This window comes from Gobio gobio (genome assembly GCF_949357685.1).
Source record: "Gobio gobio genome assembly, chromosome: 3".
In the NCBI taxonomy this organism is placed as follows: Eukaryota; Metazoa; Chordata; class Actinopteri; order Cypriniformes; family Gobionidae; genus Gobio; species Gobio gobio.
Window position 1 is genome coordinate 68606571 of NC_137099.1, and position 6000 is coordinate 68612570.

The 6000-nt window shown below is 36.1% G+C and overlaps 1 protein-coding gene across 3 annotated transcripts in view; it reads left to right on the forward strand.

The window, feature by feature from the left end:
• The window catches only part of LOC307123839 (microfibril-associated glycoprotein 4-like), a 66509-nt gene extending 63678 nt beyond the window's left edge, over window positions 1-2831 (forward strand). For 2 of the 3 annotated variants that reach the window (XR_013816221.1, XR_013816222.1), the window contains exon 6: window positions 2549-2830. The gene's annotated coding sequence lies outside the window, so the exon portion shown is untranslated. Of the gene's footprint in view, window positions 1-2548 lie in introns of all 3 variants that reach the window. The other variant, XR_013816220.1, reaches the window with a different exon arrangement.
• Window positions 2832-6000: the final 3169 nt, after the last annotated feature.

Consider the following 6000-nt stretch of genomic DNA (forward strand, 5'->3'; position numbering starts at 1 on the left):
ATGACAACTAAATAACTGACAACAACAGCAGCATAAATCAAGCCTGTTAATGCAAAGCAATAATATTTTTTATTATTATAATTACCTACACTCAAAAAAATGTCTAAACATAAGATTTATGTATTTGAATTGCATATACATTTTCCATGCATTTGGATTACATAGTTTTTACATAAACACATTTATAAACTTAATGTGATTCATAAATGCTAGTCATATGTAAATGAAACTGGTAAGATTTATGTAATAGTCAGCAAAACGCCCATGGTAAATTAACACTTCCTTGTGTTCATGCGTGTGCTCATTACTGAGTTAAAGTACTATTGAAACAGTGCTGATGTTAATGAGATAATTAAGTGATCATTAACCATTAGTGATGAACACCTGATGATAAGAGCAGAATCACTGAAGGAAAGAGAAACAAGAACTACAATTGACTTCAGCCACAGCCTTAGATTAAATCAACTGAAGATAAAAGAAGACATTAAATCTCTGAAGATCTCAGCAGAGGAGGTTTAAACAACTCCACAAACAGCATTACCAGCTTCACACATTACTAACCAGATTGGCTTTATTTCTGTTTTAATGAAAATAATAGTTTCATTTGAAGTCACCATGATGGAGAATGGTGTTTGCTTTAGTTGGGCTCTTGACTCTTGTCTCTGACTGTTATAACTGTGTATTTATGAAACACATTTGGTATGGCAAGAAAAGCCAATATAACATGCGTCCAGGTGATGTTGGCTATGTCTTGAGGATGACATAATCATCATGTTGTGGCTTAAATTAGTGATCTCATTCTCAGTCTAAAGGTCTAGTTGTTTAGGTAATGAAATATCAATTTTTGTATTGTTCATAATAGTAGCATCTGATTCTAAAGCATGAGGTCCAACACTGTTGTGGTAATCAAATAATATGCATATTAAAAAAATAGTGCATAAATGGTTTCATTTACAGTATCACTTAGACACACACAGACATCAAGAATCAACGTATGAATCTCAGCAATGGTGACAATCAATTAAAAATATTCAGATAAATATCAACTCTGAACATAAAGCAAGCAACTAAAATGTCAAACAAAACCAGCAAAAGTAAAAGCAAATAGTAAGCATCAAAGAAAATTAGTCACAATTCAGATGCATAATTTATTCATGCCGCAATGCATGCAGGGACCCATGGGGGAGTTTTGATTGGTGGTACCCAGCATGCACTGCAGCATGAAGCATGTCACCATTGTTGAGATTCATACGCTGATTCTTGATGTCTGTGTGTGTCAAAGGAATGCTATAGATGACAACCTGTATAGCTCTAGATGATTTTTTAATACTGCAAGTTATTTAATAGACCACAGCACTGCTGGAGCATGTGCTGTACAATCACATGGCTACTATGCATAATACAAAGTTGATAACACATTATCTCTATAACTAGATAATTGGCCTCTGAATGAGATCAGTGATTCAGCCACTACTTGATGACATCATCAATAAATAGCCAAGATCACCTGAAAGTATTTTCTCTTGGCTTTCTTTCCCAAAACAAATGTGCTTCACAAACACATAGTTAAAGCAGCCAGAGAAAAGCTAATATTAAAGAATCATGGGCCAAGAGCCCAACTAAAACAAAATCTGATCACCATCATGGTGATGATCATCAAACAAAACTATTATTTTCATTAAAACAGAAATGACAGAAATTAAGTCAAAATGGTTGGTAATGTGTGAAGTTGTTGTTTGTGGAGTTGTTTAATCCTCCTCTGCTGAGATCTTCAGAGATTTAATAACTTGATTTCGGCTGTGACTGGAAGTTTCTCTCTTTTCTGTTCTTGTTTCTCTTTCCTTCAGTGATTCTGCTCATTATCATCAGGTGTTCATCATTAATGCTCAATCGTCACTCAATTATCTAATTAACGTCAACACTGCTTCAATGGTACTTTATCTCAGTAGTGAGCACATGCATTAACACTTGGAAGTGTTTATTTAACATCGGTGTTTTGCTGTGTGCTATTACAGAAATCTTACCTGTTTCATTTACGTATGAATGACAAATATTGATCACATTATTTTTATTAAACTACTTCATAAATTGTACCTGTTTCATTTATGTATGACTTACAAATATGAATCACATTCAGTTTATTAATTTGTTTTTGATAAAACTATGTAATCCAAATGCATGGAAAATGTATATGCAATTAAAATGCATAAATAATATGTTTAGACATAAATTTTTCAAGCTGCATCTATTTTTACATTTGTTAGAAGAAAATGTTACTGACAAAAGTTTTTTTTTTGTACAACTTAGCCAGAATAAAACTAAATTTAATTTCTAAAACAAAAAAAAACTCTCAAGTACTTGTCCAAAACTTGTCCCATATTTACAAAGTGAGTTATCTGAACAAACATTTTTACCTTCAACAATGTTGGGCCAGTTCCCAGCATGCTTTGCAGCTTGAAAAAAATCTCTGGTAACAACTATATAAAATTATTATTGCTTTGCATTAACAGGCTTGATTAATGCTGCTGCTGCTGCTGTTGTTGTCAAGAGGTGTGTTCGACATCGGCTGCGGCTGGATGCAACTGATCGGCGAGAGTAGCCGCGTGCAGGCGGGGAGGAGCTGCAAACACAGACGTGAAGTCGGACACTTTCTGCTTCCCGCGGTGACGCTCGCGCTGTGTTTGCACACTTTATCAGCTGAAGTGAAATAAATGCAATATTTGGCAATACACAGATGTTTCAGAGACATTATTGTCATGTAATACTTTATGCACTGCTTAATACAGCGTGTGTTTTTACAAGAATAAAGTTCAACATATAAGCCTACACTATCAATGAAGTGGGGTCTATGTTTTTAATCAGTTATATTTTGATAAACATGACAATATAACATCGCGACTACATGAAAGGAGGTTTTACTGTTATAAAAAACAGATTTGTGCGCATTAGTGGAGCTGAAGGTTTTAGAATAAACACGAAACACACGTGATCGCTGTCATGCGGTGAATCTGGCCAATCGTGGAACGGCTGTGTCGTCATCAGAGCCCGTGCAGCCTCATGCAGTCGCTCTCGAGAAACTGCACCGGCTGTAATCGCCGGCTGCTCTCGAATCGCTCTCGCGGCACTTTGTTGACATACGTCACTGTCACGTGGCGTCGGCGCTGCCTCAAGTCGGACAAAATTTCTAACCGGCATGCACTGCTTCAAGTCAGCCGCCGATCGGTCTGCGCATCGCTGGGTGAAGTCGAACAAGCCTACTGGTATTTAGCTGTCATATGGTTCAGAGTTCATATTTTTGTGAATTACAATTGTTGATTATCACCATATTTGAGATTTGTGTTGACATGAGACGTGTTGAGGTGTTTAGCTATATGTGGTTCTCGTTGCAACTTTTGTGACTCATTTGCCCGAGTGAAATAGATAAACGGTGTGCCTGTTTATAATGGCTCTTTGCTATTAAAAGGCAAATTATGTTAATGTTGTGAAGTTAACTTTGAAAATAAAACATGGAAATGAAAACACAACGATTGTATTGGCATACATTGCAAAACATTGTTTAGTTGCCTTGACAAGAAGTTTTATGTTTAGAAGACTACCTGGTACTCATTAGCTGAACGAAGGTTTTTAAGTTGACTTTATCTGGAGAAAATGATTTAACTTAAAAAATTGAGTACAATGGGTTGCCTTATTTTTTCAAGTTGGCTAAACTTGTTTTTTTTTTAGTTGCCTTGGCAAGGAGTTTTAAGTTCAAATGACTACCTGGTACTCATTAGATGAACAAAAGTATTTAAGTTAATTTTAACTGTAGTAGATTAGTTGAGATAACTTAAAAAGTCAAATGCGATAAGTTGCCTTAATATTTTAAGTTAGCTCAACAATTTATTTTTTACAGTGCAAGATACAGGTCGAGACTGGATTTGCAGACATATTGTGATTAAAACACAATGCTGTGCCTTCTATATTGGATCCGACAGGAATGGTGCAACCCACAAATGTGAGTAAAACATGTTTTTTTATATGTGATAGTATTGCTTTGTTACAGATCATATTAATTATGTGTACTGTCTAACTGATCATACCTTAGCACGCTGTCACAGGCTGGAGAATACTTTATTTGAGGTCTTATTGGTTCATTCGTGATCAGACTTGGGCTTGTAGTGTTATGGGCCAGGGCTCACAAAGCCCAACGTCCTGGGGCTGTGTGTTTTTCAGACAGGCTACCAAAACATATCAAATCTTCAATAGTGAAATAACATTCCTTTCTTGCGCGTGTGTGTGTACGGGTCGAGATTATTCACCGATCAGGCCGATTCAATAAAAAAATAAGATTCCAATCAATCGCGGGTGGATGAGAGATTAATCATTGTGTTTGTTTGAAAAAGACATTTAGCGAGCCCTGTGAGCGTTTCACCACACGCTTTCAAATCAATTCCCAAATGTACTGAGGGGAGCTGAAGCTCATTAAATATGCAAATCTTATCCAATCCTAGCCGGTGGCGTTTACTTCCAAGTCTTCAGTGTGGCACGCCCATCAAAACCGAGCGTGTCTTGAGAGAGCTTCAAAACCAGGGTAAAAAATAGTAGAAAATTCCGGTGCTGCATCACCTTAAGAACTGAAATAGGCACACTTTCTGGTGATTCATTAGAGCAAGTCACCTCATCTATGAAGTGAACATGCTTTTAAGTCCCATCGCTGTTAAGCGGTCTGGGAGGCATGAACTTTTTAGCATTTAGCTTAGCCTTGAGATCTGCAATGATCTCCTTGTGCTTTTTACACTTTTCAGTCAGGGCTAACTGCTCAGCTAGTAATTTATCTAGCTGTGTTTGAAGATCTTGAATCTTTGCCTCAGACTTTTCTGCTTCTTCATTTTTAGAATCCACTTCTTTACATTTCGCATCTATACTTGAAAATAGATGTGTTGTCACATCACGTAGCCTTTTACAACTTATGAAGTTTAAAGCCTCAATTATTTCACCATGTTTTAAATTTATTTTGGTGTTTGCCATTTATTTTCCAATATCTGCCATTTATTTTCCAATATCTGAACATTTCATTATCTAAACTTTTAATTCCAATATACTCTTTCTTGAGTTTGGACAAGGTAGGCTCAACTTTTTCACTCCGGAAAGCAAACAATATGTCACTAGAAAATGTCCCTTCCATCCCGAGGAGATTATCTGAATATTCACGGATTGTATAGTAATGGGGCTATTGAAGCTATTTAAAACCTTCTAAATTCTGTTACATGCAATTCCTTCAACCATTAAACAATGAAAACAGACTTACCCATTCCTAGGTCAGATGGTCAGCTTTAATCCATTAACAAGATCAACTGTGAAAAAATGTCCTCATTCTTACACAGATCAAAGTAAATTTCAGAAAATTCACTGCAAGGGATCCCGGGTTTCGGCACCATCTGTAAGAGTGGACTCCTGCAGATGGTTCAATCTACAGGGTTGCCAGAAGACTAAAGAAACGTTATCAGAAAGATGGAAGAAAACTGTACATTTCTTGTCTATTTCCACCCACTGCAACTCATACACAGTAAAATCCCCAGAGTTAAATTAACACTGCTCAGAGAACATTTGGTCCCACTCTACAGAGTGTTAAAGTAACACTGAATCAGTGTTAAAGTTAATGAGATAATTGAGAGATTAATTAAGTGATGATTGGCCATTAGTGATGAAAACCTGATGATAATGAGTAGAATCACTGAAGGAAAGAGAAAAAGAAAAACACAAGAACTACGACTGACTATAAAAAAGACATTAAATCTCTGAAGATCTCAGCAGAGGAGGATTAAACAACTCCACAAACAGCATTACCAGCTTCACACATTACTAACCAGATTTACATTATTTCTGTCAGACGTCTCTTATTGAGAATTAACAAATGTTTTGTTTGATTTTGTTGTGAAAATTGTTAGTTTTTAATGTGACCATCATGGTGATCAGTGTTTTCTTTAGTTGGGCAGTTTGATGACTTTTTAACATTAGTGT